General features: G+C 35.4%; 1 protein-coding gene across 7 annotated transcripts in view; it reads left to right on the forward strand.

Moving 5' to 3' along the window:
- FCHO2 (FCH and mu domain containing endocytic adaptor 2) overlaps positions 1-12,306 on the forward strand; it is a 145,332-nt gene that overhangs the window by 67,685 nt on the left and 65,341 nt on the right. The gene's annotated exons all lie outside the window — the stretch shown is intronic.

Consider the following 12,306-nt stretch of genomic DNA (forward strand, 5'->3'; position numbering starts at 1 on the left):
TTTGGACCAGTGCTACCTGTGGGGTTTTCTTGGCAAAGATAGTGGCTAGAATGGTTTAGCTTTTTTTTCAACCTTGGATTAAGGCAAACAGATTAAGTGACTTGTCCACATAGCTAACCAGTATCTAAGGTCACATTTGAACTCAAGATTTTCTGACTCTAGGCCCAACGTTCTGTCCACTAAGCCACTTAGTTGCCTCCATAGTAGACATAATTGCCTCCAAATTTTCAGGTCCTACTGACTGTGATTACAGCTATAATTATGATAAAGTTTATTTGAATAATATTTGTGATATTATAAAAAACTCTCTGCAATAGGTATAAAATATATGTAAGATATTAGGGGCTAAGAATATAGTACAAATTAAAATGAATGTTATAACAGAATATCTTGTCAGTAGTTATGCTTTAGTTATGGTGAAAGTGCTGCTATGACAACAGAAAGCTATTTTAATAAATTAAAGATTGAAAGAGACTATTTCAAACAGTAAAGTATTGAGTTTGTGTCATTCTTTTAGTTGAATAGTTTTTTCCTTACCAAGTGACTTCTTAATCTTATTTTTATAAAAGTTCTATTTTATATTGAATTAAATAAGACACATTCTTCCCACAATTAGAAATGTGGTAAACATATAAAGGGAAAGTTTTCAGGCCTTTACCACCTACTGGTTTCTTAGAAGATACCTATATGACTTCCCATCTGAAAAAATCCATCATTTCTCAAAATTATTCATAAGAAGGAGTAGGTAATAATGAAGATTGGGGAAGAATAAAATGACAGTTAAGTAGTTCTCAGTGGATGTTAACATTAAAAAAGAGAACAACATTTGCTAGATGTTGATATATTCACTTCAGTTCAGCAAACATTTAGTATTGGTTATGAAGAGGGAACCGGGGTGTAGCTGGGTGGCTCAGTGGATTGAGAGCCAGGCTTAGAGATGGGAGGTCCTAGGTTCAAATTTGGCCTCAAATATTGCTGTGTGACCCTGGGCAAGTCACTTAACACTCATTACCTAGCCCTTACTACCCTTCTGCCTTAGAACCAATTGATTCTAAGACAGAAGGTAAGGGTTTAAAAAAATGGTCGGGGGATGGGGAAGGCATTGGGAAAGGCAGCTAAGGTGGGTCTATTGTAAAGAGGAAGGCAGAGTGCATTCCTGATATGGGAGACTTCCTTTATAAGGTGCAGAGAGGAAGATGGAATGGAGACTGAAAGATAATCATATGGAATGAGATTGGGTAGGTAGAAAGAAACTAGATTATGAAAGGCTCTCAATGTAGACTGAAGAGTTTGTTTTATCCTGGGAAGGATTGGTAACCATTGAAGACTTTTGTTGAGGGGAAATGAATGATCATGTCCGTGTTTTAGGAATGTCAATTTGGCAATTGTGTGGAGGATAGATTGAGAGGGGAGAGATCAGTTACATAGGTGGCTACTATAGAATGTTCCAGGTGAAAGATGATAAGGATCCTGGACTAGGGTGGCAGCTATATAAATGGGGAGGAAAAGTCAGATTCAAATGATACTGTGGATGTAGGATTGACAAGACTGATTGGATATGGAAGGAAAAAGGCAAGAATTGCAGCTCATTCTGAGGGAGCCTGGATGATTGCGAAGATAGTGTTGCCAGAAGAAAAGGGGAGATTGGAATCAGGAAAAGGATGTAGAAGAGTAGAGGGAGAATGATTAAGGTTTCTGTACACAGATGCAGAACGGCATGGTCCTTGTTGATCAAAAAGGCACCAGACTTGATGTGAACTCAATAAGAAAGAAGATGAATCTTAGAAAAACATTCGAGGGTAAGGCTAATTTTCATAGTTAGAGTTCAGAGTTTAAAATGCCACAGGTTAGCTCAGATGCTGTCACTCTGAAGAAGTCTCTTTTGAACCTTCCCTTTTACATCCTAAGTGCTCAAGCTCTTTTCTAGTTTGTGTTTTATTTATCCATGTACTTCTTAAGTTCTCTCCAGGAAAATGTCAGCTCTTTGAGAAAAGGGACTCTTTTGTTTTTGTCTGTCTCCTCTACACTAGTAGAGTGCTTTGCACATAGTAGCTGTTGAATAAAAGTTTTTTGTTTTGTTTTGTTTTGTTTTTTTTCATTTGAACTGGCAGGGTCAAGTGAAGAGGTACAAATGAGTGTGAATGATGCCTTGGAACCAGGGACTTGAACTAACCTGCTAATAGATAACAGAGTGAAGCACATTAGTTTGCTGAAATCTAAACTGAACTTATCTTAAATATCTTTGCTTTGTTAAACTGTGATCTTACCTCAGTTTTTTTAAACAACAAAAAAGCCTTAATAAAGCAATTTGAGCTAGAATGAAATTTATGTTTTTTTCCCTAAGTTATTGAACCAGAACAAAACTGGCACTTTAGACTGGTCTCTGAATTAAGCTTATATTTCATTTGGTGTGAGGCCTCCTCAGCATAGGAATAGATGTTCTATGGCAGCAGTATTTGGTGCCCCTTTACCATGGTATACCCTATGTATTCTTTCTTTTCTCTTTAATTCCACTGCCCTCTTTACTATATTCCCCACCCTCTTCCTTATTTTTCCTGCCTCTGCTATAAGCCTTTGCTAACCACAGATATTATTTAGAACCATTAGAGCATTTAAGCTTGAAGAATGAGGGCAGAGCAATTGTATGTTGTTTGTTTTTTAGCATATCAGTGGCTATTTAACACACACTGAGAAACAACTGTTTTATTTGGACTTCCCCTTGTCATTTTCCCTGAAAATTAAGAGAAAGCTCAAAGATATATACAATTAATTATGAAAGAAAATGTGCAATCATTTCTAACTTATTAGCATACCTAGAGATATAATAAATACATGGAAAACAAGCTAATGAAAAGATTCAGGTAAAAATAATATTTTAATTCATCTTGATAAGTTTTTGAAAAGTATAAATTAACACATATTTTACCAACTCTAAACTTTGCAACTACCTTTTAGAAACTCAAAACAACATTGTTTACTCCTTATTCCTGCTAACACTTTTTCCCTGTGGTAATATTCAACCAAACCTATCAAGAAAGGCATATCATAGTTTCCTTGACAGATCTACCAGAGGAGATAATAGAAAGGAGATAAAAAAGTTTAAAAATTTTTAATTAGGTCTTTATATATTTATTTGGCTATTATATATTAGAATACTTTCCTCTTGTGGTTCATCATGATATCTCAAGAGTCATTTATTGGAAGACAGTGTGATTATTTTTAAATGTTGACCACATTTTGGTAACGTGCTTAGAATTAAGAGCTAACTGTGTTTTATTCTGCCTTCTCTCTTTTGGCAGTCTTGTGGATAATTGTTTTACTTGGTGTTATTCAGCTTGTGCTCCCATATCCAAGAGATGAAAATTGAGACATTTTAGCCTTCCCTTCCAGTTGTGTGCATTTTTTGCAGATAATAATAACATTATTTATGGGAAGCATGAGGAAAGTTGGGGCACAGAATTAATATCAAATTTTCTTATAGGAAGTATTTTACCCATCAGTGTATCCATAAACTAGCATTTTATCCCTTTCTACTTTGCAATAGTGCCCTCTAGTGGATAATTCCTTCCCCAAATGATTTTAATGTAATCTTTATATACAGATTTTTAGGATTGAAAATTTATTTTTCTCTTTTAAAATCTATTTTCTGTGTTACATATTTCTGTTCTAGTGACTTTCCTATGACTAGTTTTTAAGTAAACTATTTCCCTATTTGTTTTGAAGACTAGTGACTATAAAAATAGGACAATATTTTACTTAGCATATTTGCTAAGAAATTCTGTTTTGTGACTAAACAGATGCATTCTTGTTTGGCTGATCTTGGGATATCCATATTTTTCATCAAAATAGATCTTGATTTTATTTTTTAAAATGTTTGTCCTTTTGTTAAGTATGAAAAAAAAACATTTCCGTACACCCCAGAATACTAAAAAGAATTCAATATGAAATTCATTTCTCCTTAAAAAAAAGATCATAAAGTTACTTGAAAAATTTTCCTTCTTTCTGAGCTTCATTGTTTTATTCTGTGCATTTAAAAAAATGTTACAGTGACACTCTTGTGATCATCATTACTGATTCCTGACACAGTAAAACCAAGAGAAAGAAACATTTTGTAGCAAATAAGCATAGTCAAACAAAAAACAAACAAAAGAATTAACATAGTGACAATTTTGAAAATTGTATGTCTTTCTGCACCTTCTGCCCATCATCTGTCAAGATTGTTACTAGGTCTTCTGGAGTCGCAGAGGGTCATTGCATTGATCAAAGTTCTTCAGTCTTTCAATGTTTTTCTTTACAAAGCAGCAGTTATTGCCTAAATTATTGAACTGGTTCTACACACTTCGTTCTGCTTTGGTTCATATTACCTAGGAGTCTCTGAAGCACTTTCTTATGGTACAGTAATATCCTACTGTTAAGGGTAAAATTAGGGTTGTTGACTAAATATATTATTTTAGTGGTCGCCAGGGATTTAAATTCAATCCCAATAAAATACTCGAGTTTGGAATTTTTATGGTGGTTTAATTATAATAGAAGGAAGAAATTAAGAAGAAGGAAAAAAGGGTATGGGTAGGAGATTTTCTCTGGCTTGGAGTAAGTCAAGGGAGTTTAGAGGCCTCAGCCAAGGGGCTGTCTCAGAAAATTAAATCTAGCTTGGCTTCCAGCCACGAGGCCTCCTCTGAGTTGAGGGGCCTACTAGGAGGATATTGCTTTTCAGGAGGTCAAGGAAAGGAGGAAACAGCCTTACCACTCACCAAGGTTGCTCAGGGAAGACACCTCACCTAACCCATGCTTCAGAGCCAAACGCTGCAAGCATGCCAAAACGCTGTCCAGAGCTCCCAACACCACTGAGAGAGAGCTCACAGGAAGTGATGCAAAATATATAGGAAGTTCTTTACATCACTTCCTCAGTCTCACATGTACCAATGGTGGCTTAAGCTTGGCTTAGGACAGCCCAGGGGGTCAGTCAGTTGTTTCTGATTTGTCACTTGCTAGCACATGCTGGTCATAGGCCTTCCTCCCCAACACTAAATCCTTATGTGGGAGTGTATACATTCCTGGTTGCTAGAATTCTAGAGACTAAGCAGGGTGGAGTAAATATAAAATTCACACTACTACATTCATATGTCATAATTTGTTTAGCCATTCTCCATTTGTCTAAGGTAATCTAAGGCATCTCTTGATATTTTTTTGGGGGGGGGGGAGGGAGTTACAAATCCTTATTTGTCCTACATTTCTTCCTTTTTTTATCTTGCAAAACATTTCCATATTGTTCATTTTTGTGAGTAATCTTATAAAACCCAAACCTCAAAACATAAATATGCAATATTTATCTTAATAAACAAGTGAAACAAATATGTCAATATTTAGATAAATAAAATAAACAAGTGAAAATAGTATACTTTAATCTGCATTCTGACTCCAACAGTTCTTTCTTTGGAAGTGGATAAGTCCCTTTGAATTGTCCTGGATTACTTTGATAATAGCGAAGTCTGTCACATTTGATCATTCCCTAATATTGCTGTCACTGTGTACAATATTCTTCTGGTTCTGCTTATTTCCCTCTGTATCAGTCCATGAAAATCTTTCCAGGTCTTTCTGAAACCATCCTATTTATCATTCCTTATCATATAATATAATTTATTCAGCCATTCTCCAGTTGATGGATATCCCTTTAATTTCTAATTTTCCCTTGAGATTTTTGTTGTTTTTGTTATTTGGGTTTTTCTTGGCAAAAGATACAGGAGTAGTTTGCCGTTTCTCTTTCTATTTGAGGAAAGAGAGGGCTAGAGAATAATAGTGGTAGTAGTGGATGAGTATTAAGCAACAGACTCTGCTGAGTGAAGAAAAAGGGGGCCATTGAGGAAGAGATGAGATAAGAATGGTCCTGTAGGTATAAACAACAGAGCATGTGGGGATAGAATACATGAACTAGGCCAGTTGTTGGGTGAAGGACCAGCCTCCATCTATCTATGTGAGGTCATGTGAAACATTTCCATGTTAACCATTTGCTCAACCCCTAAAAAAGTGTGTGTGTGTGTGTGTGTGTGTGTGTGTGTGTGTGTGTGTGTGTGTGTACTAAAAATAAGCAAAGTAGAAAAAATTATGTTTCAGTCTGTACTCAGATCATCAGTTCTCTAGGGCTGGATAGCATTTTACAACATAGGTCCTTTGGATTTGTCTTGATCAGAGTAGCAGTGTTTCCTAGTTGATCATCATTACAATACTGCTGTTACGGAATACAGTATTCTCTTGGTTCTACTCACTTCACTTTTCATCAATACGTTAAATCTTTTCAGGTTTGCCCGAAACCACCCTTCTTATCATTTTTCATAGCATAACAATGTTCCATCACAATAATTATATACCACAGCTTGTTCAGCCATTCCCCAATTGATGGGTATTTCTTCAATTTCCAATTTTTTTTTTGCCATCTCAAAAAGAGCAATTAATTATAAAGATTTTTTGTACATCTAGTTCTTTTCCCTTTTTCTTTGATCTCTTTGGGGTACAGACCTAGTAGTAGTGGAATTGCTGAGTCAAAGGTTTATATCTCTTTAAGCATAGAACTTGTCTTTTCTGCAACAAGTTCTAGACTCCCTGTTGGGTTCAGTGCCCATTAAACTCTATCCCACACCATTTATGGAAAAGTACTAGAATTATTGTTACTAACTACCCTGACAAAAGGGATTAAGTTATGTTCAATAAGGTTTTTTTTTTTAGAACAAAGAAAAATTTCTATAAAGGATTTACAAAATAATTCATTATATAAAAGTTAAACTTACCTGGAAATATCTTGTATACAGAAGTGATAATTCTTCTAACTGTGCTGGATTATTGTTCAGTTGTTTTTCATTTGTGTCTGACTTTATAGAAATTTCCTTCTCCAGCTCATTTTACAGATCAGGAAAATGAGGCAAAGATTAATTGACTTACCCAGGATCACATAGCTAGTAAGTGTCTGAGACCAGATTTGAGCCTAGAAAAATCTTCTTGACTTTAGGCCTAGCAACTGCCCATTGTTTACTGAATTAAAAAAACAAACAAACAAACTTAAAACCCTTACCTTCTATCTTAGAATCCATGCTATTTATTGGTTCCAAGGCAGAATAATGATAATGTCTAGGCAATGGGGGTTAAGTGACTTTTCCAGGGTCATGCAGTTAGAAAATGTAGGAGGTCAGATTTAAACCCACACCCTCCATCTCTGGTCCTGTCATTCAATCCAGTGGGCCTCCTAGCTGTCCTATTTATTGACTATTTTAATGGAAAGAAGGAGAAGTGAAGTGGACGAGTTGGGGAAAGGGAAAGGAAGGAAAGCAGTAAATTTGAAAAACAATTATTTTGTCAGCTACATATAGGCCACCTGAACCTGGGAAAGACCAGAAGCATAAATATCAGATAGGATTTTATGGTAAACCATGTGTGACATTGAGGTCCTTGACAGAAGCAGTGGCAATAAAATTGAAATTTCCAATATGGATGACATTATAGAGAATGGTGATGGATATAGAATGTAGTAGACTTACAGTAGAGGAGCAAATCATGCCTAAGGTTCTGAGCCCAGGGTACTTCACAAGAATAGTGGTAATATTGTTGGCAATAATGGCAAAGTATCATTTTGAGAGATGAAGTATTTTTGAAAAACATTTAAGGTGTGAAGAATAGATTGGAGAGGATATAAATTTTGGAATCATATAGAAAGTTAAAATAACTCTTTAAAGGAGTTAGTATAAAGGGAAAATAGGAGCCAAAGAAGGATTGAACTTTGTGGGGAAGCGGTAGCAGACTAGGTAAGGAAAGAGATCGAGCCAAGGAATAAAAAGCTGTAGGAGAACAAAGAGTATATATAAGGTTGTCAGAAATCTAGGACAATTCTAAGAAAAGGGGATTAGAGGTTTAATGGTTTTAGATACATTTGAAAATGGAATAGAAATCATTGGATACCACCAGAAAGGGAGTCATTGGTATTTTTGGAGAGAAAAAAGATTTTGTATAATAGTAACAGCTGATATTAATATTGTGCTTTCAGGTTTAAATAGTATTCTATAAACACCCATGTGCATTTATATACACATATCTACATGCACACAAATATATAATAAATTCATATGTGTGTTTACACACACCTATTGACCTATCTGTAAAGATTAGCTTTGTCCCCATGTTTATGTACATTTGTAGCAGTTAAAATTAGTTTCTCTGCTAGAAGTATTATATTTTTTTAGAGGTTTATTAAAGATTAAGAATTAAAGAAAGTACAAAATAAGAAAGAGCCCATTCACAACCATTCACATCTTGCCTGCTAGGTAGAGAGCCACATATGCTCCGAAGCGGAAGTAGGAAGAGAGACTCAGTAGGCTTTACAGCCAGTTTAAATAGAAATTTTTGATCTTGCCCAGGTGGGAATCTCAGTGAGATTAGAGGCATCCTGGGAACTAGAGCAAGGACTTCTGGGGATTGAAGTCTGGGGTTTAAATCTCCATTTTTACACATTGGTATGTTTATGCATGGGTATGTATGTCTATATGAAGACATCTTTATACACACATATAAAAATATGAAATTATGGCAGAAAGATTGCAAAAGAACAATGTGAGCTCTCACAATATCAATGAATTTGTTTAAATAATAGAGATTGTGGGAGCATAACAATCTTTTAAATGTTCATTGAGTTATGTATGCCCAGCACTTTATTTAGATGTTTTGGTGTAGAATAAGGCTATGACTTTTTTTTTGTCAAAACCTTATTTAGTTTGCATGACAAAATAGTCTTCAGCCAGAGAAAATAATAATAGTAATGGGAGATTTGGAAAGGGCAGCCAAATCAACTGGAGGTGAGTTTTCCTTTCTCCATGGTAGATATTTAATTTGGGTATGTTTTAAATCAGAATTAAATAAATCTTTGGAAAGAGAGAATAAAATTACTCATAAGAGTTAAAGATAAGTTAGAGCAATGTTCTTTACTGGGAACGAGGGATAGGTTCCTAAGGATAAGTTAGAAAATGAACCTCTGAGAAGAGCAGGCATATTTATTTCCACTCAAGTCCTGCCCTGATGTTTCATTATGAGGTGGAATTAACCTTAGGATCTCAAAAGTCTGTGCCTGAATAGCACATGTTTCTCATAGGTGAAAGGGCTTATGTGTGGGTCTGGTGAACTATGTCTGTCATCTGAGAATTCACCTAAACATAACAAGACTCCGCATCAAAGGGTTGGCTAGGGCAACTAGATGGCTTAGTGGATAGAAACCCAGGTCTAAAGATGAAGGTTCATCATTTGGGTTCAATTGTGACCTCAGACACATCTTAGCTATGTGACCCTAGTGAAGTCACTTAATCCCAATTACCTAGCCCTTACTACTCTTCTGCCTTGGAACAAATACTTAGTATTAATTTTAAGACAGAAGAAAATGGGTTGTTTTTTGTTATTACAAAAAGAAAAATTGGCCACCAGATGATGAATTTTTTTAACCACAGCAACTAGTAATAACTAAGGAATTTTTATTTAAGTTAATGTTAATTTTAGTTAAGAAGCATTGCCATTTAAAATGAGAAGGGAGTAACTACATCATTATTTTATTCTTTTGTTATACATGGAGGTATGAGTTGCAAGTATAAGAGTTTCCTTATTGATTTCAGACATGTCTTTAAAGAAGAATGTGTCATCATCATTACTGTGGTTAGGAACTTTGGGTAAAAACAAAGTTTCATATAATTATTCATTATCAGAAGTTAATCTTAAACATTGTTGTCCCATATTTACTTTTTTTTGGAAATTGTTTTATTTTATTTTCAGTTCCAAATTGTTTCTTCCTTCCTCTCCCTATTAAGAAGGCAAGAAAGAGAAAACCATTATGAATATATAGACATAAAAAACAAATTTCTGCATTAGTCATGTTCTTCCCAAAAGAAGAAAGAAGAAAGGGGACAGCTGGGTGGCTCAGGGGATTGAGAGCCAGGCCTACAGAAGGGAGGTCCTAGGTTCAAATGTGGCCTCAGCCACTTCCTAGTTGTGTGACCTTGGGCAAGTCACTTGACTCCCATTGCCTAGCCCTTACCACTCTTCTGACTTGGAGCCAATAGAGTATTGATTCCAAGACGAAAGGTAAGGGTTTAAAAAAAAAAGAAAGAAGAAAAAAATTTCAAGAATGCTTCCTGATATCCATGCATTCTTTTTCCAGAAGTAAATATAACATGTTTCATCATGAGACCTTTGAAATTGTGGTTGGTCACCATGTTGTTTGGTGTTATAAGTAAAGGTCATTTTACTAGGACACATGAAGTTTCCAAGGAAACCCCTGAGATGTAGTTAGAGAGCAGTCCGGAACTCTTCAGTTCATTGAATCTTAGGATCATAAATCTAAAGGATTCCATAGGCCACCTCGTTTTACTATGTCATTTTACAAATTTGGAAACTGAGACCCAAGGAAGTGAAGTGATTTTGGTAGTAAACATAAGAGCACATGATTTGAACCTAGATTCTCCTACTGTAATGCAGGAAAACATTCTTTCCACTGTCTCATACAACTTCTGGGTGGATGGCTAATGAATGAATAACTGGGCACAGAGCCCATTGCTTAACTGGAAATTCCAGTTTAATGAATGGGTGCCAGATTATCAAGCTACCACTCATTATAGTTTTTGAATCTTTTAAGCTCTTAATAGTTTCTCATTCCCAGATAAATACATATCATTAATGTAGCAGTAGACTTCACATGACAGGCACTTTATAAAGACATGCTTACCCTTAGGATAAAATGAGGAGCCTTTTGATTAAATTAACAATTGTTAGTTCCTTAATGAATATTATCTTCAGATCAAGTCTTTGAACAAGTTGTTTGCCAAAGTACTTTAAGAACAAAGTGACATAAGTGTTTTCTGTCTCTTCCTTTTTGCTCATTGTATTTCTTTATCATCATTGTCCTCTACAGAATCTTCAGTAATGGGTTTGCTATTCTTTAAGGCAAAGGTTTTCTTCAACCTGTAGTTTGAAGAAAATATTGCTCTATTTTATAATTCATTGTTGTGATTTCAGTTTTGGGGAAGGCCAAAAATTATCCTGCATAATTAGAACTTGTTGCTTAATCTAGAAGGGTGTTTTTTTTTTTTTTACTATTTACTAGTTATATTTCAAGACTTACAGTTCATAAAATGTCAGGATTTCCCTTGCTCCTCATCCTCATGCTTTGCTGTTTGAGTCAGGTATACTTGTTGCCCTTAGGTAATAGATTATCTTTTAGATGACTTCTTCTGCCCACATTGCTAGTTCATTTCTTATACTGGGAAAACAAGAATAGTCTCTGCCTTAGATTGTGATTCATTGTTCAATTGTGACCAACTCTTCATAACCCCTTTTGGGGTTTTCTTGGCAAAGATACTTGAGTGTTTTGCCATTTCCTTCTCCTGCTTATTTTACAGATGAGTAACTGAGGTAAATAGTGTTAAGTGACTTGCCCAGGGTCACACTGCTAATAATGTGTCCTGACTCCAGGCCTGACAATCTATCCATTGTGCTGCCCAGGAATCAATAGAAATGTACATATTCCTTGAGAGCAGAGAGTCTTCCATTTTTGTCTTTGTGTTCCTAGCATCTGACATAATGTCTTGTACATTAATAAATGCTTGCTGAATGTTATACAATGCTATGATTAAAATATTTTGTCTAGATCTTAACTACTTTAATTTGGTTCTTAAACTCTTATTATCAAGATCCTCTGGGTTCCTGATCTTTTGTTTCCCTCATTTTATAGCCAAAGTTTTTCATTCCTGCTTTAGGTGGTCACTTAGATTTAATACCCTGTCTGCCTGAATTGTTTTCATGAAACCCCAAACCCATCATTTTACAGATGATGAAACCAAGGATCCAGGTTGTTGAAATGATTTCTACAAACTCCTGGAACAATGTTGTTTTCATCATTCATTGACATTAGTATCAATGAATTGAGCCCTGGGATAGGTATGTTTTGATGGCAGGATGTTGGAAGAAGGGCTAAACTTTGAACATAGATTCCTGCCCTGGAAGATAATTAAAATTGGGCTACTGTATTTCAGAGGTGAGAGTCATAGGAGGACACTGAGCAAGGGGAGGATTACCAAAAGAGAGTAGTGAAACATAAAATGAAGATCTTGGGAGCAGGAGAATTTGAACTTCATAATTTTACCTAATTGAGCATTATAGGGCTCTACGTTACATATTCAGTGATTAAAAAGATCTCTCTTACCTAGTGAACTGATCATGTTCAAGATGACAAAGTTTCATTTAGTTATTAATGAGGTTCTCTCTTCTCTCATGATTGGAGTTTGATTA

The sequence above is a fragment of the Monodelphis domestica genome, chromosome 3 (assembly GCF_027887165.1).
Source record: "Monodelphis domestica isolate mMonDom1 chromosome 3, mMonDom1.pri, whole genome shotgun sequence".
Lineage (NCBI taxonomy): Eukaryota > Metazoa > Chordata > Mammalia > Didelphimorphia > Didelphidae > Monodelphis > Monodelphis domestica.